This window comes from Furipterus horrens, unplaced genomic scaffold (assembly GCF_987537825.1).
Source record: "Furipterus horrens unplaced genomic scaffold, mFurHor1.1.pri manual_scaffold_5, whole genome shotgun sequence".
Lineage (NCBI taxonomy): Eukaryota > Metazoa > Chordata > Mammalia > Chiroptera > Furipteridae > Furipterus > Furipterus horrens.
Window position 1 is genome coordinate 40820544 of NW_028327175.1, and position 21925 is coordinate 40842468.

The 21925-nt window shown below is 36.0% G+C and overlaps 1 protein-coding gene across 7 annotated transcripts in view; it reads left to right on the forward strand.

Moving 5' to 3' along the window:
• The window catches only part of ERBIN (erbb2 interacting protein), a 123735-nt gene that overhangs the window by 24778 nt on the left and 77032 nt on the right, over nt 1-21925 (forward strand). For all 7 annotated transcript variants that reach the window (XM_090276329.1, XM_090276332.1, XM_090276328.1 and 4 more), the window contains one exon: nt 18265-18312. The gene's annotated coding sequence lies outside the window, so the exon portion shown is untranslated. The remainder of the gene's footprint in view (nt 1-18264; nt 18313-21925) is intronic.

Here is a 21925-nt window from a genome sequence, read left to right on the forward strand (position 1 = left end):
CCCCAGTATTCGTAACATTTAAATCTGTGACCTATTTTGAATTAATTTTTTAATAAGATGTGAGATTTAGGTCAAGGTTCTTTTTTTGGCCCATGGTTGTCCAGTTTTGCTTCAGCAGTATTTCTTGAAAAGGCTACATTCTTCTTCTGTTGAATTGCTTTGCATCTTTGTTGAAAATCAGTGTGTGTAAGCATTTTTTAAAATAAGGAAAGGTACAAAATAGAAGATAAAAGTCATGCAGTTGTACCTCTCTAAGATAATCTATTAATATTTTATTTTTTTCTAGTATTTTCTTAAGCTTGTGTATAGTATATGCATAAAGTTACATATTTTTTGTTTTAAAAAATGGAAACTGTTCCTAGCTTTGTTCTCCTTTTATTATGACCAATTTTCCATTAATGCATAGAAAGACACCATTTTAATGATCATGTAGTTGTTGTATGTAGCTCTGCTGTAATCTATTATTGATGGGATTTTATAGTTTTTTTTTTATATATAGTGTTTTTGTTTTTTGTTAGTATTCAGTACATAATGAATAGATTCTCAGTTTTTACTTGTTTAATTAATTTAGATCTACTCTCCATTTAACTCAAAAAGACAAAGTTCTACTTTACTTTTATCCACTTTTTAATTTATTATCTCTGCCAAGCATTGCAGTATGTACTGGTATTGGGCACTTTTTCTTCAGAGTAGAATACTTTTTAAAAAGGATTTTATTTATTTTCCAAGAGAGGGGAAGGGAAGGAGAAAGAGGGAGAGAAACATTGATGAGCAAGAGAAACATCAGTTAGTTGCCTCTCACACGCTCCCAACTAACTACCTGGCCTGCCACCCAAGCATGTGCCCTGACAGGGAATCAAATTGGTGACCTTTCAGTTCACAGACTGGCACTCAATCCACTGACCTACACCAGCCAGGGCTAAAGTACTTCTTTGAATTGTTTAAGGCAAAGAGATATCAGTGTATCAGTTTACAAAGCACAGTTTCTCCCTACACTACGGGTGTCTCACCTATCTAGTCTACATCCTAAGTAGGAGCAAGGATTTGAGGCAGATTTCTGGAGGAGAAATAGAATCTAGATACTATTCTCCTAGCTTTAGAAGTTAAATAATTTTTAACAACAGCATTAATGCATTTACCTTTTGCTAAGAACTGTTTTAGAGTGGTGGGAGAGGACAAAGAACAAATATATATATATGAAGTCCTGCTTAATTTTGTTGTTAGTCTATAAGTAGTACTACCTTTATTTTGGTAAAGGAAGAAACTGAGGCTTTTTTCTTTTTTTCAGAAACCAATGTGTCATTCAGTCTCATGTAGTTAGTTTGCTGTGTAACTTTAGCTTTTTGTGTGTTTGTTTTGTTTTGTGTTGGAGATCTTTTGAAATGATACTTTTTAAGTGCACACTTTTTTTTCTTCATTGTTCTTTTATTCTTTCACCATATGGTAGAATTATTTAAACAAGATTCCTGTATGTACAATTGGACTATTTTGACTATTATTTTGATATTTTGTCTTAAAAATTAGATTTGAGGTGACCTTTGTTTTATTTCTGTTTTTATTTATTTATTTTAATGGGATGTAAAAACTAGGTAGTGGAAGTAGAAAATCAGATCCAAAAAAAGGAATGAGGAACTATGTAACCTTTTTCTTCTTTTTTTAGGAACTACGTAACTTTTTTTTTCTTTTCAGTTTTTCTTAAAACAATTTTATTTATTTATTTTTTTATTTATTTTAAAGAGAGGGGAAAGGAGAAAGAGAGGGAAAGAAACATTACTGTGTGGTTGCCTTTCATGTGCTCCCAACTGGGGACCTGACATGCAACCTAGTCATGTGCCCTGACTAGGAATCGAACCAGCGACACTTGGTTCGCAGGCCGACACTTAGGAACTATGTAACTTTTAAGTAATTTAACATCATTGCTATGACAGAATATTAGATTTAGCTAAGTTTCCCGTGAGCCAAGATTCTCATTACCCTAAATAAAGAACTTCTTTAAAGATTTTTCTAGCATTTAAATTATAAACGATTTCCAAAATATGGATTCCCTTATGTGAGAGCTACTGAGTAATGAATGGACAGTGTTGTTGACAATTTAACAACACATATTCTATGGCTCTTAGGCTTTTTTATTTTTTATTTATTTGTAATAAAAAGAGAAGGGTATAATATATAAAAACTCAGTGAAGGTGATTATATATGACAGTAGGCTAATATGCTTCTAAATACTAGATACTTTTTGGTACTGTAACTTGATCTAAGGGTAAAATAAACATGGATGGATATAGCATTTTCAGTACTCTTAATCATCATTGTTCTAGTTCGAACTTCTTCTAGCTGGGTAGAAGACTATTTTCAAGATTTTGTTTTCTAAATGCCATATCAGAAATCTGTTTTGCTTATTGATGCTCTGGAAATCAGTTGAAGAAATGGTATGTTTGTTATTGTATTAAGAAAGTTGAGAAATATTTACATCTAATTAAAAGGCTGTTTCTTCTCTATAAGGGTACTTGTTATGACATGGTTTGTAGTTTCCTCAAGAGGCAAGTTTAGATCTACTCCTGCCACCTTAATGTAAAAGCTTGACTTAGGCCACTAAAAACACCAAAGAATATGTTACAAATGATTTTAGCTTAAGAGATTTTCAAGATTTCCATTTTTGAAATAAACATTCACATGTCTGCTATTAATAAAGTGCTCATAGTCCCAGGAAATGTCAATTTCAGGCAGCATGGTGTCCCCAGGTTGCTTGACTGAGTTAGCTTAAAAAAAAAAAAAAAAACTTGTTCAGGTAATTGATAGAGGTGACTAAGAGTGAGGTATTATTCAACACTGAATGGTTGCGTGTTTGAATATGAGTGACACTGACAGAGATTAGAAATTGTAATGTATGGCCAGTTCCTTTTTTCATGTAAGTTAAATATCAGGTCTAGTTATCCTTTAATAGACTTGATTTTTCAGAGCAGTTTTAGGTTCACAAAAAAATTGAACAGAAGAGATTTCCCATATATCCCTTCTTCCCACATACGTATAGCTCCTCCCATGCTCACCATCCCCCCAACCAGAGTGGTGCATTTATTAGAATTGAAGAACCTACATTGACAAACAGTTACCACCCTAAAGTCCATGGTTTATTTTAGGGTTCACTCTTGGTGTTCTACATACATTCTATGGTTTTGGACAAATGTATAGTGACATATATTCATTATTATATTATCAAAGAGAGTAGTATTACTATCCTAAAAATCCTCTGTGCTCTATCGGTTCATCCTCCCTCCGCCCCAAACTCCTGGAAACCTCTGATCTATTCAGTGTCTCCATAGTTGTGCCTTTTCCAGTATGTCATGAAGTTGGAATCATATGTATGTAGCCTGTTCAAAATGATCTTTTTTTTTTCCACTTTGCAATATGCACTTAAGGATCCTCCATGTCTTCATGACTTGATAGCCCATTCCTTCTTAGTGCTGAATAATCCATTGTCAGGATGTGTCACAGTTTTGTTTATCCATTTGCCTACTGAGAGACATCTTTTTTGCATACAAGTTTTGGCAATTATGAATAAAACTAAAATAAGCATTCATGTAGAGGTCTTTGTGGAGATACAGGTTTTCATTTGCTTGGTATATATACCAGGTAGCATGATTGCTGGGTTATATGGTAACAGTATGTTTAGTTTTCTTTTTTTTTTAATTAATTTTTTTTAGGGAGGGAGGGAGAGAAAAAGAGAGAGATTGGTTTAGTGTTCCACTTATTTATGCATTCATTGGTAGATTCTTGTATGTGCCGTGATTGGGGATTGAACACACAGCCTTGGCATATCAGGACAATGCTCCAACCAACTGAGCTACCCAGCCAGGACTGTTTAGTGTTCTAAGAAAGCGTGAAACTGTTTTCCAAAGTGGCTGTACCATTTTGCATTCCCACCAGCATTAAATGAGTTTCCTGTCCTCGCCAGCATTTTATGGTGTCAGCGTTACAGATTTGGGCCATTCTAATAGGTTTGCAGTGGTATCCCATTGTTTAAATTTGCTTTCTTTTCTGAGGACATATGTGGACCATCTTTTTATATGCTTACATGCAATCTCTATATTCTTTGGTGAGCTGAATGATAAGATACTTGACTTTTAAATCTGATTTTTTATTTGTTTTTTATTGTTGAGGTTTCCTAGTTCTCTTTACATTTTGGATAATAGTTCTCCCCCCACTTCCTTTTTGGTATTCGTTTTTGTTTTGAATTTCTTGTTGATAACAGTCCCTTCCTTCCTTCTCTCTCTTCCTCCCTCTCTTCCTCCCTTCTTCCTTCCTTCCATGGATTGTGCCTTTGGTGTTGTATCTAAAAAATCATCACTGTACCCAAGGTCATCTAGGTTTTCTTTTACATTATCTTCTAAGAGTTTCGTAGTTGTGTGTTTTATGTTTAGGCCTGTGATCCATTTTGAGTTAATTATTGTGACAGGTGTAAGGTTTGTGTCTAGATTCATTTTTTGGTATGTGGAAGTCCAGTTGTTTTGGTACCATTTGTTGAAAAGACTGTCTTTACTCCATTGTAGTGCTTTTAGGGCTGTATTTTTTAAATACATGAATGTATTTTATGGAACACTTTAATAAAAGTGGTTGCTTTTTCTCCAAGAAAGGAAGGTTCATTGTGAACTGGGAAGTTGTTATTATGGTGTTTGCTGTCACTTTTTCCCGTCATTTATTTTGGTATAGACAGAATATCTGTATTAAAATTTTAGACTAGTTCCCACCCATAGACCATAGGGTTTTATTGCAAAAGACTCCCAAACCCGTGTGTGTGTGTGTGTGTGTGTGTGTGTGTGTGTGTGTTCTCAACAGGAATATTGAAAGTGTAATTAATATCATGTTGATCTTTGACATTTTGAACCTAAGATGTTCTTACGCTTATTGAGAATCATGATGTGTGGGAACACTACTGTACTTGAAATCTTAAGACTTTACCTCTTATTTGTCCTTATTTGACCTTTGTATTTAAATGTACATAAAATATCTGATTTAGAGGGATGTCAGAGTTCAATGTATGTGAATGAACTTGGCACAGAGCACTGAGCAATTCTTAGCTGCTCTAACATTTCTCACTTCCTTTTTCTACAGAGAATTTTCAAGACGTTTGTTACTTAATAAAAGTACTTTCAGAAGTAATACTTGAGAAAAATCAAGGCTAATTCCACACATTATTCATTAGATAAACCCAAGATGATACAAGTATAGGTGGGGTGTTTCTACAAATAGCATTTGCAGTGGTTAAGATCTGAGACCCTGGATCCAATAGAGCTGAACTCAGGAACTCTTACTGGCCACCTTCCTAATACAGGTTCCCCTATTATCTGAAAGCAGAGCATTCCTGTGAAGCAGCAATTACCACTGATTTCTATGGGAAATTTTTTTTTATCTTTCCCTGACCCCCAATATAACCTTACCAAATCATACCAAATAATACATAAAACATTTACCATGGTTGAACTGATTAGTTATGTCCTGTTTTATGTTGCGGGTAATACCCTTTCGAACTCTCTCAGGCTTTTCTGATACCTTAGAACACATCTTGCTAACAGGTGCACAGAATAAATCAAGATAGAGTACCTGTGCTTACCGTTGTAGTTCAAAGCTATGGCAGCTCAATATTGAGACGCTGAGTGCACCTGTATTTCCCAAGGTAGGAGCTTGACGATTTTTCTCTGCTGCTTGGGTGTAAGTTGCCTCTGTAATGGCTCACTGCAAAACAAATGCTGCACACTGCTTTTGCTTTTAACCTTTTTTCATAAAAGCAGAAATCCTCTTTGGATTTCTTTTGGTTAACAAAAAATAGCACTAATGTAGATCTTTCCTAAAAGTATAAAAGCAAAGTTGCATGAAGTGAATTTTCAGATTGGTAAGAGGGTGGACTCTGTAAACTAAGCAGCATACTTCCCTCATCTGTGGAGTATAAAACTAGAACCTACTTTACAGGATTATTCTGCATTTAGCAGAGTACCTAGCACAGAATAGCAATCAATAAATGTTCATTTCTGTTTTTATTTTGTGTTGTCAACCAGTGAGAAAATCACTAAACCTCAATTTAAATTCTGACTTTAGGACAACGACTTCTTATAATTACAAATGTTAACAGGAGTTTCCAGTTCCACTTTGGTTAAATGGAATAGTTTATAAAAATTTGCACTGCAGCAGCAGTTTTCAACCTTTTACATTTCATGGCGCACATAAACTACTACAATTTTCTGCAGCACATCAAAAATATATTTTTTGCCATTCTGACAAAAAAATAAGTATAATTTTGATTCATTCACACCGGATGGCTATTTGTTGTGTTGGCTGTTACCATTTTTTTATTTGACAATCTGAGGAAAAAGAAGTCAGTGCCCCTCACCAAATAGTCAGATATTGCATATTTTAAAAATTCTGTGGCATACCTTTTGAAAATTGCTGCACAGCAGTCAGATAATATTTTAAACTGTACATTCTCTGCTGTAGTGATTTCTTACTAACACTTTAGATTTCTTCAAAACTCAACATTGTTGTCCCATATAATAATAACGGTGATAATAGTTTTCTTTCTGGTAATCGGACATCCTACCAGAATGTTCATTTCTTGCTTTCTAGCAGATTCTTAAACATATGCCATTTTAACTATTGCCCTTCAGGCTGGGTTTTAAAAGTGAATTTCTGTCATGTATTCCCTATTATATTTATAAGCCCTTTGAGATTAGAGAACCGCAAACGATACTTTATGTTCCCATGGCACCCTTACTAGCGATGTAATCAATAAATAGGTGACTAAATGATGTGGTTAAGAAATAAAAGAAAAAGTAAAGTTTGATTATTAGAAGAAAATTAAATTTATTTTTTCTAGTCTTCATATATGATGCTATTTTACTTAAAATGTAAGTGGGGCACACATGGGCCCAACTCTGCACACTCATGAATAAACGCCTCGCTTTGCTGCTCAAAAAAAAAAAAAAAAAGTAAGTGGGTCTTCAACCTTAAAGGATGTTTAGAATGACTTACTAGAATTATAGGCATTATACTTAAATATTAGTCTGAATTCCACTAAAAGTGTATCTTTTAATATATAATACTTTCATCATGTGGTGGTATTTTTAAGCTTTACTTTTAAGTATTAATAATAAAATGTTTAAAATCTTTCTATAACAGAATGTTGAGAATGGTCTGATTTTCTTTGGAAGGTTTGTAATGTTTATCATCATACCCAAACTAAGTTAACCCCAAAGCAAACACATTAACTTCACAGAAAACTTAGGATTTCAAACTATTCTCTCTTGTGGTGTTTTTTGTTTTGTTCTGTTTTGCTGGTTCCTACTTTTTTCCCTGTTTTTTGCTCATGGTTGCTACTTAATAGTTTCTCTTCTCTTAAACTTAGGAAAAAATATAAAGAAATTTATGTTAAGAAATTACAGCCTTGTCTTACCAGGTGAATATGCATTTTAATAGAGGTTTTGGGAGAGGGTCCAAAATAAATAAGTAATGGTGGAATTTGAAGCACTATGGCACAGTGACCAGAATTCTCAAATCAGGTCGTGCTTTTCAGCAGGTTTGGCTCAGTTTCTATACACTGCATTAAAAAAATAATAGTAGCATTAATTGGTGTCCTAGTTTGTTTCTTTTTTTAAAGCTATTTTTCAATTGAGCAATAATTCACATACAATAGAATCCACCTGTTTAAAGTGTACAATTTGGTAATTTTTAGTACATTTACAGAGCTCTGCAACCATTATCACTGTCTTAATTCCAGAAACATCTTATCACCCCACCCCTTGCCCTAGAAACCCATATCCATTAGCAACCACTCCTGTTTCTCCCAACCCCTAGACCCTGGCAACCACTAATCTACTTTCTGTTTCCATTAACTTGCCTATTCAGAACATTTCATAAAATTGGAATCATATGATATTTGGCCTTTTGTATCTGGCTTCTTTACCATAGCATAATATTTCCGAAGTTCATCCATATTATATATCTCAGTGGTTTTATCTTTTTTTTTTACAGCTGAATAATATCCTGTTGTATGGATATACAACATTTTATTTAATCATTAGTTGAAGAATATTAGATTGTTTCTACATTTTGACCTCACAGCCAATTCTGCTGTGAACAGTAGTTGCAAGTTTATCTGAAAGCATGTGTTTTCAATTTTCTTGGTTATAAACCTAGGAGTGGAATTGATGGGTCATATGGTAATTATGTCTGCCAAACTATTTTCCAAAAGTGACTGTGAATTTATATTTCCATCTGTAATGTGTGAGAATTCCAGTTTATCCACACTCTCCCTAGCACTTGTTATTGCCTTTATCATTATAGCCATTGCTAGTTGGTGTAAAATTTTATCATTGTGGTTTTGATTCATATTTCCCTAGTGACGACTGATGTTGAGCATCTTTTCTTGTGCTTATTAGTCATTAATATATTTTTGGAAAAATGCCTATACACATCTTTTGCCCATTTTTAAGTTCTGTTATTTGTTTTTCTATTGTTGAGTTCTAAGAGTTATTTATATATATGATTTAAAAATATTTTCTCTCATTCTTTGGGTTTTCTTTTTCACTTGGTAGATAGGACTGCTATTCTTTTTAATTTTAATGGGAATATCTTTAGTATTTCTTCTGTTTTCTTGAATATGATGCTGATGGTTGAATTTTGTTTTGTTTTTTTCCTGAGTAAATAATCCTGTTTCTAGTTTACTAAGATTTTTGTCAGGATTGTTAGATTCCCTTTTGACCGTGTCAAGAAGATTCATTCACCCCACACCTTCTCTTTGTGTGATATATTAATAGATTTTTCTCATATTTATTCATCTTGGCATTCCTAGAATTTATTGTCCTTAGTCATTTGTAGTATTACTATTGTATTTGGGTTTCTGCTGTGTAATTTAGGATATTTTGAAGTATTCTTAAATATGAATAGTATACGGATATTTATGTTAATTTTGATCAGTGTTGGTGTCAGAGTTACGCTGAATTTGCTGAATTTGCATCGTGAATTAGGAACATAATGAGTCCTAAACCCTGTGATTAAATTCCATTCCTTGAAAGTTTGCGAGTACTAAGTGTCTTTTAGAGAAGTATTTTATTTAAATTTCATACATGATTTTCTATTTCTTGAGACAGTTTTATAATTTATACTTTTATAGAAAATCATCAAAATTAAAATATATTACTATAAATTTGAACTTAGTAAATTTTTAAAGTATACCTTTTTGTTTTGCAGTATGTGATAAAGGTCTGTGTTTAGTCCAAAATACATAAATATTTTTTATTTGTGCTGTTAAATTCCCATTTTGATTCCTACAGGTGTATTTTGTATCATTAAACTTGCTGGGAAATTGTTTATTCTTAGTGTTTAAAGTTTGTTTCTCTCACCAGAAACAGAACCAGCTCTTGGATTCATTCATCATTTTTATTCTTTCTTGTTTCTGAATGATGATTTTCTGATTTTTCCTTTAAATTCCTCCACTAAGTGGTGATATTATGGTGTCTAGCCACACACTCTCCTGGCTCATCTCTGATTTTAACCCTAGGTGCAGAAGCAATACCTTGAGGGCTCAGAGTCACTTCAGACTGATCTCTTCCTAGTGAAAGTGAGCCCCAGTGATTTCTCTGTTAGGGGAGGTTGGCTAGACCAGGAAAGAAACATTGTCTAGTAGCTATGTTCATAAAGGCAGTTCCTAATCCATGGGAGACAGGAGCAGATGGATAACAACAGCTCACCTCCCATCCTATAGGCAGACAATTTGGAGACCTCCTATGTGCTTCTCAGAAGGTTTAAGTAGAATGAGCCCCAGTTGTTCCTAGGGATGATATTGATAATGCACCATTCCTTATATTAACTTTCCCTCCATCTTTGTCATACTCTCCCTACTCCCTCAGGTCATTTCCTGGACAGAAGACCTCCACTCAAGTCCTTATCTCAGCCTTTCCTTTTGGGGGAGCCCAAACTGAGAGACAGTTGTCATTACAGTATTCCCTCACTTATCCTGGGTATTATGTTCTAGAACCCCCGGTGATAGGTGAAAATCCGCAAAGTAGGAACCTTACATTTGTTTTAGTATTTATATATATTTTAAGGCTTTATAAGCCCTTCCTACACACTTATAAGCTGTTCCCAGTCCCTTATTAACCTTTCCCACACTTTTATGAACACTACTTATGTTCTTAAACATATTCTACACTCTTAAACCTATGTAGCTTTAACAACATACGTATACCGTACCGCAAAATCCCGCAATATAGTGAAAAATCCACGATAAATAATTACATACAATATTTTTAAAAATCCCACGATACAGCAAAGCCATGATAAGCGAACCGTGATACCGAGAGGGACTTCTGTACTTATTATTTAAAGAACTGATAATATCACTGGCTGGTAGCTCAGTTGGTTGGAGCAGCGTCCCTGATATGCCAAGATTGTGGGTTCGATCCCCCATCAGGACATGTAAAGGAATCAACCAATGAATGCATAAATCAGTGGAACAACAAATTGCTGTTTTTATCTCTCTCCCCTTTCCCTCCCCTTCCCTCTTTCCCTTCCTCTCTGTCTCTAAAATCAGTAAATTTTTTAAAAGTTCATAGTATACAGGACTTGAAACTGGATATCACTAAGGGCATGATAGAGAAGAGGCCTAAGATCTTTTTTCTCTTTCATTTTAGTGTGTTAAGGGGTTGACATAGAGTGGAGCAACTAGCAAAGCAGACTGAGGTGTGACCCGTGGTATAAAGACAAAATTAGGAGAATATGTTGTCTTGGAAGCTAAGTCAAGAAAATGTATAAAGTAACGAGGAGCAATGCTGCTGTTAGGTCAGGTGAGATGTGAACTTAGAATTATCTGTTGAATTTGGCAATATATAAGTTATTGATGACCTAAGCAAAACAGTTTCCATTGAATTGATGGGAACAAAAATATGATTGGAGTGGCTTTAAGAACAATTGATGGAATAATTGAAGGCAGTATATGCTGTATACACAGCTTGTTTGGAATTTTTGCTGTAGAAGGGAACAGAGAAATGGATTGGTAGCTGGAGAGGTGTCTCCAGGAGAGGTCCTTTTTAAAATGGGAAGACAAATACACCTACTCGATATAACATATTGCTTCACGTGTTCAAAATCAGTTGTCCCTTAGAGTAGTTAAGAGAACCAAGAGCTTCCGTGGTTTATTTGACCATCGTGTTCTGTTCCCATCAAGGCTCCCCAGATTATGCTTAAAGCATTTAAGGAGGAAAAGAAATTGTTACAAGTCATTAGCAGGTAGTATGGAGACAGAGTTATTCTGGCATGGAGATGAATATGAGGAAGTAAAGAGAATATGAAAATACACACAAGGAAGTTAATCCTGCCACAGGATGTGGTGTGTTATGGGAGAAGGTTTAGAATCCAGTCACAACTGTGTGAGAAAGGTATTTCTAGGTTTGGAATAATGCCAAGATTGAATTTTCCTACCACATTAAGCAATGTTATTGTGAAGGTACATTTGTGATACATATTGCCACAAATGTCACCTTGCACAACTTTTATTGACCTGTTGGTGAACAGAACCAACTATATGGTAGAAATTTACACAGATTCCAGTATTCCTTTTCTGCTTGGTTATGAGCCCTATTGAGCTGCTTTCTTTCCTCATTCTCCCTCTACTTCCTTACTCTGATTATAGAATGATCTAATGTTGGGCTTCCAGAGTTAAGAAAATCAGTTAATTCTGAGTGAGATGTTTACATTTGTAGTCTTATTTCTAATAGTAGGTTGGAAGTTTTTTTTCTATAAAGATAATTAGGTCCACTTGTTCCACAAATTATGCCATTGCTCCTAAACTGAGATCAAGGAGAATTCTGAAGATTTTTCTTCTACCTTGAGCAATTTTCCTTCACAGTGGGATGAGTCAGACTGGATATCTTCAAATGGCATATATTTTATATAAATAGAACAGTATCATCTACAGTGGAAATCTCTTGATATTTTTGTTTCTATTTAGAATATAGGAGCACACAGAAATATTCTGGCTCTCTGATAAGAATAAGAAAACACTGGAATGAATAGAAATCACACTTAAAAAAAAATAGAGCTAGCAATAATCAGTGAAACTAGGCCTTAGTAAACTGAATTCCATGAACATGAACCTTTCATAGGTGAGTCAGGGGTGTAGCAGTTTCCCTCCCTTGGGGCATGTACCTGGTATCAGTATTAAGATGGAGAAGTAGGACTTATCTTAAATGGAAAGACTGAATGACAGTGGAGGCTTTTGGAAAGGGATGGGAATCTGACAGAGCTCCAAAGGCAAAATCAAATCCTTAAGCCTGATAATTCCATCCATCTTGAATTTTGCCAGGAAGTAGCAGCAGAGGAGGGAATTGAAAAACCTAGAAAAGTGTTTGGTTTTGCAAATTCAAATGGTTCTTGAATTGTGGGACCCTGCTAGAATTGAATCTAAAGGCAAGCTGAAGCAAAAATATCAAGAACGGCAGTCCAGATTATTCCTACCTCAAATTTTGACAAGATCAAAAAGGTAAGGTGGCTCTCCCAGCTCAAATTGACATTACTAAAAATTGGAAATTATCAGTCACTCATCTCAACTCAGAGAAGAGCATAGACTCTCTGGGAAATAAGGAAAACAACAAAATAATGCTATAGTTATCAGCTTTGATCTTAAAAACAGCATGTAGAAAACTGAAAATATATGACAATAGCATGAAATATGGGGGAGTAAATTTAAGTATAAATTATACTCTTACATTTGTTAGATCACACATGGAGTGGTACAATAGTTGAAGGTAGACTATATGGGTTAAGAATGCGTACTGTATATTTCTAGAGCAACCCCCCCCCCCCCAAAGTATAGCTAAAAGGCCATAAAATGAGATAGTACGAAAAAAATTAACTTTATGGGAAGGCAGGGAAAAAAAGCAAATAGAAAATAAATAGTAATATTGTTACAGAACTCCACTTATCCTGTTCTGGAACATCTGTGGAGTTCGATTGTCTACTGCCAAGAAACATAACTCCCAATGCAAGAGTTTGGTAAAAAAGGAAAGGGATTGTTTATTTAAAGCTTATACAGATTCAGAATAATGGCAATCTTCTGTTAAGTCCCACTCCTTTTAAAACACCCCCAAACACATAATCTTGCCACCCTTTGCCAAACCTAGGCCAGTTTCAGAATACACCAGTCAGAGGTACTGTCTTTCAGAAAAGCAGAAATCTGCAGCTCAGCATTCCCAGCCACAGTTCAGCATTCCAAGCATCTCCCTCTAACCCATGCTTGGTTAGGCAGGTGCCCACAATTCCCAGCTCCATCAGCTCTGCCGGCTGTGTTCTCCAGGTAGATTTCCCAGTGGGTCTCCCCTTTCTTTCCAGCATGTCCGGCCCGCCCCTTACACCCCAGACCTCATGGTGGACCAGTGGTGGGTAGGTGGGGCCGTCTACACCCTTTCAGAACCACTTGGCTGCCTCTCTACTCTCCAGCCCTCACTGGAGGACCAACTCTCTCTCTCTCCCCCTCCCCTTCTCCCTCTCACTGCCTCCTTCTCTCCCTCTCTCCTTCCCTCTTTCCCCCTCTCCCTCTCCCTCTCTCTCACTCCCCTCCAAGTACAGATGAGGCTATGGCATTTGTAATTAGAGAGATGCAAAACAAAAATGCAGTGAAATACTACTACGCACCCACTACATTGGTTAAAATTGGGAAAGACTGAAAATATCAAGCATTGCTTCAGAATGTGACTGGAACTCTGGGAATCTTAAATGTTAAAATCACTTTTAAAAAAAAGTAAAAATACTTGGAGACTAGCATTTTCACTTCCACATATTAACTCATAAGAACCAAAGCCTGCATTCTTATAACACTTGTACACAAATGTTATAGTACTTTTTGTTATATTTTATTGATTATGCTATTATAATTGTCCCAATTTTCCCCCTTTGCCCTTTCCACCCAGCACCCCCACTACCTACGGCAATCCCCCCTCTTTGTTCATGTCCATGGGTCATGCATATAAGTTCTTTGGCAACTCCATTTCCTATACTGGCTCTTGACATCCACCTACCTATTCTGAAACTACCACTTGGTACTTCTTAATCCCTTTACCTTTTCCCCCAGACCCCCTCCTACTGGCCACCATCCCAATGCTCTCCATATCTATGATTCTATTTCTGTTCTGCTTGTTTGCATAATTTGTTTTTTAGATTCAGTTGTTGATAGTTATGCATTTATTGCCATTTAATGTTCATAGTTTTGATGTACTTTTTCTTCAGTAAGTGCCTTTAACATTTCATATAATAATGGTTTGGTGATGATGAACTCCTTTAGTTTTACCTTGTCAGGGAAGCACTTTATCTGCCCTTTGATTCTAAATGATATCTTTGCTGGGTAGAGCAGTCTTGGCTGGAGGTCCCTGTTTCTCATCACTTTGAATACTTCTTACCAATTTTTTCTAGCCTGCAAAGTTTCTTTTGAGAAATCAGCTGACGGTCTTACGAGAATCCCACAGTTTCTTGCACCAGCCCAACTACCACTGGTTTTAACAGCTAGAAGTTATGGGACTTATCTTCCTGGGACTGGACCCTGGGCTGGTGGTCTGGTGTGGGGCTGGGATCCCTTGCTCCTGAGATATCCCTCTGATTTATATCCACCACATGTGGATGTGGGACCCAGTCCTTCTGCGTCTGTTTCTCTGCCCCTCCACCCATTCACCCCTCCTACCTGTCCAGATGAATGTAGTTTCTTTAATTTCTTAGTTGTTGGACTTTGATAACAGCTCGATTTTCTGATGATTCTGAGTGATAGTTGTTCTGTAGTTTAGCTGTAATTTGCTGTGGTTGTGCAAGGAGGTGAGCCACATTTTTACTTATGCCTCCATCTTGACCGGAAGTCCCCCCTGTTATGGTACTTTGACTCAGGTCAGGTTCCCTCAGGGCATTAACTGGAAGAAGTATATGGGAACTTTCTGGGATGATGGAAAGAGTTTGTACCTTGATTGCTATTGGTTACATGGATGTATGCATTTGCCAAGCTATACTCTTAAGGATCTGTCCATTTAATTATGTAAATTATATGTAAAATACAAAAATGAAGTTGCTGAAAATATGGGAACTCCTCAGTAACTTCAGTATATATGTCTACTACTTTATACAACAGCAAGATTTTTTATATATGTTTATGCTTACTATGATTTGGTATGAAAGTTTGGTTAACAGGGCTGATACTGAAGAAACTAAGCTTTCTACTGGATTAAAATCAGGCCAGTAAGGGTCAATGTTGATGTTAATCTTAGAGCCATAAGTGTGAAATGTAGTTTCCTTTCACTAGCTACCTTTCCTTATTTCTTGCTGTATGTGCTGTAGGCATAGTGCATTTTATACATTTAATTATTGATTTCTCCTTCAGAATCAAATGCTCTTATACAGCATTTATAATTTTTTTCATTACATAATTTTCTTACCTTCCTATTCTTTTTCATACCACAATTCTCATTATTTACTATCAATGTATTTATCATTAGTACCTTTAATAATGACCATAAAATGCCTCAGAACTAAGCACAGGTATACCAATACAGATCAGCAAACACTGTGATAAGAATGATTAAATTCAAATGATCTGATACAAACACTAAATACCATCTAATAACTGTGGATATGCCTAAGGAGCTTTGTTGTGCATTTTAACTTAACCCAGTTAGAAAGACTGTTCCAACATAAAATTGCTTTTAAACCTAGCCAAGTATAACCTGTGATCTCTTTAGATCATTAGGGAAATATACTATTTTTAAAAACCTTTTTAGCAGAAATTTTCAACCAGTGTGCTGCAAGAATTTTTAAAATATGCAGTACCTGACTAGTTAGGAGTACTGATCTCTTTTCCCTTAGACTGTCAAATTAAAAAATGACAACAGCCAACACAACAATAGCTGTGTGATGTGAGTGAGCAAAATTATACCTACTTTTTGTCATATCAGAAAAAATTTCTTTTTTGGTGTGCCACAGAATTTTAGTATTTAGTTTGTGTGTGCCATGCCATGAAGAAGTTTAAAAATCACTGCTTTATAAGTGATCTTACTTTTTAATTGTTATAGTAATTTCCAAACTTGAGTTTGTCAAAGTAATACTAGAAGATGTGGAGAGGGAAAAGATGGTGATTGAGTATAGATGGAATGATTGACCATGTGATGATTATTGTCAAAACTTTTTGAAAAAAAGAGTCATCATATCAGCATTGTGGATTGGATAAAGAATCTTGAGTTTTATATCTAATCTCCTAAATCGGAATCCCTAGAAGGTGTGGTAATCTATACTTTTGAAAAATGCCCTAATTAATTTTAATCAGCTAGTTCTACCATTGCACCCAAGGTTTCTTTTGTTTTCCTCATAATGAGTAGCTTTTTTGTTGGTGAGAGATTTTGATGGTACAGAGTGGATTGTTGCCTAAATCTCTTTATAAAAATTTATCAGTGGCCTCTTCTCTTTCTTTAACTAGATTATTTCTATCTGCCTACAAAACCACTATTGTGACTCTTGATTCACACTCTACCCTCACTACTGACTTTCTCCAGTGTCGTTTGCAGTTCTAACTCTTCTTTTGACCTCTTTTTATAATAACTGAGTGCTTAATTTCTGAACCTTTTCTTTTTTTTCTATCTACACTCATGATCTTGAATGTTCCATTTAATTTCATTGCTTTAAATATCATCTCTAAGCAGATGACTTCCAAATTTGTAACCTCAGCTTGGATCGCTTTCCTACATCTCTGAATACCCATATCCTGCCTACTCAGGATCCCACTAGGACATCTGTCAGGTATTTCACACTAAAGATTCTAAAGACAAACCTCTCATCTCTTCTCCAACATGCTCCTTCCATAGCTTTACTTCATCTCAGTTATATTGGCAGTTCCATTCCTCACATATGTGGGAGTCTGTTGAATGACAAATTTAGTGGCCATCCTTTGCGTGCTACACAGAAAAGTATTATTTGTGGCATGTGCTATATGTAGAATTTGTGGAGAAAATTAAACAACTCAGTAGTTCTAAACCATTTAGCATAGGGACAAATAGCTGGATATATTTAGGGTGACTAAAACTCTGAAACATTTATTAATATCACTGAATTTTTAAGAAAGATTATGATATATATACTTTTCATGAATGCTGTTATTTGGGGTCTCAAGTTATCTCACTTTGGAGTATGTTGATTACAGGTATAGAAAACTTAGCAATGGTTTAAGCAAATAGAAGATACAGTTTTCTTACAAACCAAGAAATCCAAAGTTAGGCAGTACTTAGCACTGGTTCAGCTAATTCTAACAGCAGTACTATTTGAGACCCCACAGCTGGTTTTGTTTTTCTGTTCTGTCATGATGCCTTATTAATTGTGTTTCAGTCCTTAGGTTTGTTGACTTGTGGTTCTAGAATGGTTGTTGTGCAGTAGACATCACCTTTACATGTAGTTCTGGATATAAAAAGCACATTTTCCCCCCTAGAACCATCCCTCATTCCGCCTCTAAAGCAGACTTCTTAGTATATAGCATTGATTTTAACTGTGCCATCCATCCACCCCTTCTTGAAAAGCTCAAAAGTGGATATTTAGCAAGGTCTGTTACCAGCCTGAGAAAAGAAAAATTCTGGAAATTAGGAACAGAATCTGATAAGCAATTAACAGTTTCTGTCACATAAAACCATGAAAAACTGCTAGATTTAAATATAATTGGTAATTAGTGTTTAATTTACTTGGAAAAACTTGATAATTTCTCAGTAAGTTTAAATAGTTGGGATTTTAATAGTAGATAGAGGGATATTTGCTCTCAATAGTTTACAGATGAGCCTTGGCCAGTGTGGCTCAGTTGTTTGACTGTCGTCCTGCAAAGTGAAAGGTTGTTGATTTGATACCCAGCCAAGGCACATATTTAGGTTGTGGGTTTGGTTTCCCGGTCAGGGAGCATGCAGGCAGGAGGCAACCAATTAAATGTTTCTCACATCAGTGTTTCTCTTCCTCTCTTTCTCTCCTCTTTTCCCTCTCTCTAGAATGAGTAAAAGGAAAAAAAAAAGTTTACAAATGAATTACAAATAATCCAATGATTGGTTAAGGAGCTAGCCATTTATTTAGAAGTTAGCAAGTCTGTATATGTCAGTTTACACTGGTGAAATTTTGAGAATTTTAATTTATGTTTTGAAGTAAATAAGAAATTAGAAGAGATGCTTCTTAAAGTCATAAAAATCTAATTTTTGGTTAATTTTATTGTTTTGGTTTCCATAGAATGTTGGCTCAATTAAGAAACAGCAGAGAGATAAACTCAACCAAGTGGTAAGTGGATTTTATTTATTTATTTTGATAGAAAGTGTTTGGCTTATTATTAAGCCTCTTCTCTTGGCTGGCTTCTCTTTCTCCATTTGATTAGAAAATTTTTACGTCTACCATGTTAAGACTGATTTATAAAGTGGCTCTTATCACAACACTAAAATTCTAATTAATAGTCTCCATGTTGATCACTTCAGACCAGGCTAGGCATTCCCCTTTGGTTTACTTTCTTCTTCTTTTTTAAATTATATGTTATTGATTATGCTATTACATTTGTCCCAGTTTTTCCCCCTTTGCCCTGTTCACCCAGCACTGCCCCCCCATTAAACCCCCCCCACAACTCCCTCAGGCAATCCCCCCACAATTGTTCATGTCCATGGGTCACACATATAAGTTCTTTAGCTGCTCCATCTCCTTTATTGTACTTTACATCCCAGTGGCTATTCTGTAACTACCAATTTGTATTTCTTAATCCCCTCACCTCTTCACCCATTCCCCCAAACCTCCCTCCAATCTGGCAGCTGTCAAAACTCTGTATCCATGATTCTGTCTGTTCTTCTTGTTTGCTTAGTTTGTTTTTGTAGATTCAATTGTTGATAGAAATTTTTTTTTGCCATTTTGTGGTTCATAGTTTTGATCATCTTTTTCTTAAGTTCCTTTAACATTTCATATAATAATGGTTTGGTGATGATAGTTTACTTATCGTATTGTGTAAGGGAGGATCTCTTTGGGTATTGTTACTCATTTATTCTTGTTTTATATGGTACTTCCCGCATCTGTCTTCAGTTATCAAGGTTCCCTCATTTTCATTCAGTAGTTTTTAGTCCGCTAAATTGGAGTCCATTTTTGTATTGGCTAGAGGCTCACTGTATTTAATATAAGGTCTAAACTGCTCTCTTTATAGCCTTTGTTGTCAGGAAGTTTTCGTTTGAGATGTAAACTCTGCAGCTTCCTAGAGTAAGCAGCTAATCTTTTTCTGAATTTATCATCGTTTTCTGAATTTATCCTCTTTTCCGAGTTTTGCAGTTTCTGAACATCTGTCTGCAACATGATCTATTCATGATTTGCACTGCAGAAAAATCTTGGAGGTTGTTTCACTTTCATTAGCAATTACTCTGCCCTCCAAAGAGCCTTTATATACCTCAGATGCCCTACATAGAGGGTAACGTCTAAAATAGACTCTTTAAAATCATGTGTTTCATAATAACGTTTCATGTCCTTTTTCAGAACTTATACTCCCAAATTCATTATGGTCTCTGGAGAATGGATTTTGAGGCCATATCTTTCAAGTTCTTGGATACTATCATATAAATATAAGCACAGTAGTTAGGATATGGTAAACCAGAATAATAGTTTCAGACATCTCTCTAGTGTTGTCCCATAGAACTTCAGTGATAGATATGTTCTTTATCTTCTCTTATCCATAGCCAGATGTGGCCATTGAGCATTTAAAATGATTAGTGCAATTGAGAAACTAGATTTAAAATTTTATTTGGTTTAACTTGAATTTTAAAGTTAAAACACCACATGTGTCTAGTAGTTACCATATTGGACAGCAGGTGAGATCTCTTTCTCATTGTCCTTAGGTGTCTCTCTTAATTCATTATCAGTTGAAATCTTAGGATCTCTTAAACAAAACATTTTATTTTTTTGGAATATTTTTTAACTCATAAACACAATAAAGGCTAAAATAACCTTTCACAATTAAATTTATGTGATATCAATAAAACTGCTTATTCTTTAAAAAAAAAACACCTCACCCGAGGATATGTTTATTGATTTTAGAGAGAGAAGATGAGAGAGAGATAAATATTGATGTTAGAGAGAAACATCGATCAGTTACCTCCTGTACATGCCCTGACTGGGGATCTAACCCACAACCGATGTATGTGCCATGACCAGGAATCGAACCTGCAACCTTTTGGTGTATGGGATGATGCTCTACCCAACTGAGCCACCTGACCAGGGCACAGCTTATTTTTATGAGTAAACCCCTTTATATAAACATAAATTGTTAATAAACATTTAGTAAACTCTTCTGGATATTTATTTGTTTGCAAAATTTTTATTATTGTTTTCATTCAGGTATAATTGACATTATATTAGTTTTAGGTTTATATCATAATGATCTCATATTTGTATATATTGCAAAATGATCACCACAATAAAGTTAACATATGTCACCACACATAGTTACAAATTCTTTTTTCCTGCAATGAAAACTTTTTAAGATCTATGCTCTTAGTAACTTTCAGATACGCAATGTAATATTAACTTTAGTCACCATTCCATGAGACAGAGATTTTAGAGAGAAACGTTTGATGTTTGACCCCATAGTGTAGAGGAAGAACAAGTTTTTCTCAACCCTCTTTGGATTCCTGGAAGGGTCTGAAAATTAAACTGACAAAGAAAAATTAACAGGAAAAGAGCGTACAGATTTATTTAATATAGAAGTTTTATATGACATGAGAACCTTCATACAGGAATGAAGACTCAAAGAAACTGTTCAACCTGAATATTTTTATGCTAGGTTTGATGAAGAGTAAACAGTCATATATAAGCATCATAGGTCACTGGACTTCCAGTCAAAGTGGATATTTAGGTAAACATGGCTCACCTCCTTGCACAACCAGAGTAAAATTACAATCAACTATAGAACAACCATCACCCAGAACTGTCATAAATCAAGTTGAATGGGAATTTGACAATGTGGAATTAAAGAATCCACATACATCCAGACTGGTAGGAGGGGCAGAGACACTGAATGGGCTGGTCCCACACCCGTATGTGGTTTATGAAAATATGGGAGGGACATCTTGGAAGTGAGGGATCCCAGCCCAGGGTTCCAATGCCAGGAACGTAAGTTCCCATGACTTCTGGCTGAAGAAACCTGCAGGAATTGAGTTGGTGGAAGAAAAGGCTGTATTCCCAAGAAGTTCCTGATAAAGAATCCACCCACAGACTCACTCCCTCTGAGCTCCAGCACTGAGGTAGCACCCTGAAAGGCACCAGTGGCATACAGGGAGGAACTCAAGTGTCTGCATTCAGGGCGAGAGCTGGGTGACAGCTTTCTCTCAGATAGGAGCGCAGAAGTTATTGTTCCTTTTCTGAATCCTGCCCCCCACCCTTCACCCCCCAGAAGCCAGAGAGCCACAGAGCTGGCAGGCTGGAGCCATATCTGAAACTACATCGACCTGGCTAACACTGTTTGCCCCACCCTGGTGATTCCCTGAGGCTCTGCTCCACCCAATCTATGGACCACTCAAGATCTTAACAATGGCTTTTCCATATAAATGGCTTGTCTAGGCTCATGCTTCACATCTTCTAAAATCTTCTCAAACAAGCCAGCCTCAGTGAGCCCGCAGCTCCTATACCTCTTGCTCAGTGGCCTTAGGTCCAGCAGTAGCAGCAGCTAGCCTAGATTCAGAGCTGGCTTCTCCTGGGAATCTCCAAGCACAGCACAAGTAGCAGCCATCTGCACCATGCTTTGTAGCTGATCCAGGGTGGTCATGGGTAGACAAAGGTGGTAGCTGACTTTGGCCTGTGTCACCTGGAAAACCCAGAGCCCGAGCACCCAGTGGACAGCTACAGATCACGTTGGAGTACCACCCCCCCTACC